This window comes from Acomys minous (genome assembly GCF_964271855.1).
Source record: "Acomys minous genome assembly, chromosome: 17".
Classification (NCBI taxonomy): Eukaryota; Metazoa; Chordata; class Mammalia; order Rodentia; family Muridae; genus Acomys; species Acomys minous.
In genome coordinates, this window is record NC_140500.1 from 58,385,019 (window position 1) to 58,385,441 (window position 423).

The window sequence follows — 423 nt, forward strand, 5'->3', positions numbered from 1 at the left end:
TGAGATGTTGCCCATTATTGCTGTGGTGGATATAGGATTTAGAACACAGATGTGATTCTGAGCCTGGCACAGTTGCCCCAGGAAGCTTCCACAGCTGGAACCACTGGAAGGTGTAGTAGTTATGAGTACACGGAAGAGTGTGTCATGGAAGCGTGTGCACACTGCAGTGCATGAATGTTTGAACGACATCGCTGATGTTGACTATTGCAAAAAGTCCTTTTATATAAGGTTATCTTAAGGTTTTTTTTTTTTGTAGTGAGGGGGGTCAAACCCCAGACCTTGTGCACACTAGGCAAGTGTCCTACCTCAGAGTCTCATATCTCAGTCCTGTGTACAAAGTTGTTATAAACTATCCTGGATATGAGGGAGAGAGGGAGAGAGAGAGAGAGGGAGGGAGGGAGAGAGGGAGGGAGGGAGAGAGGG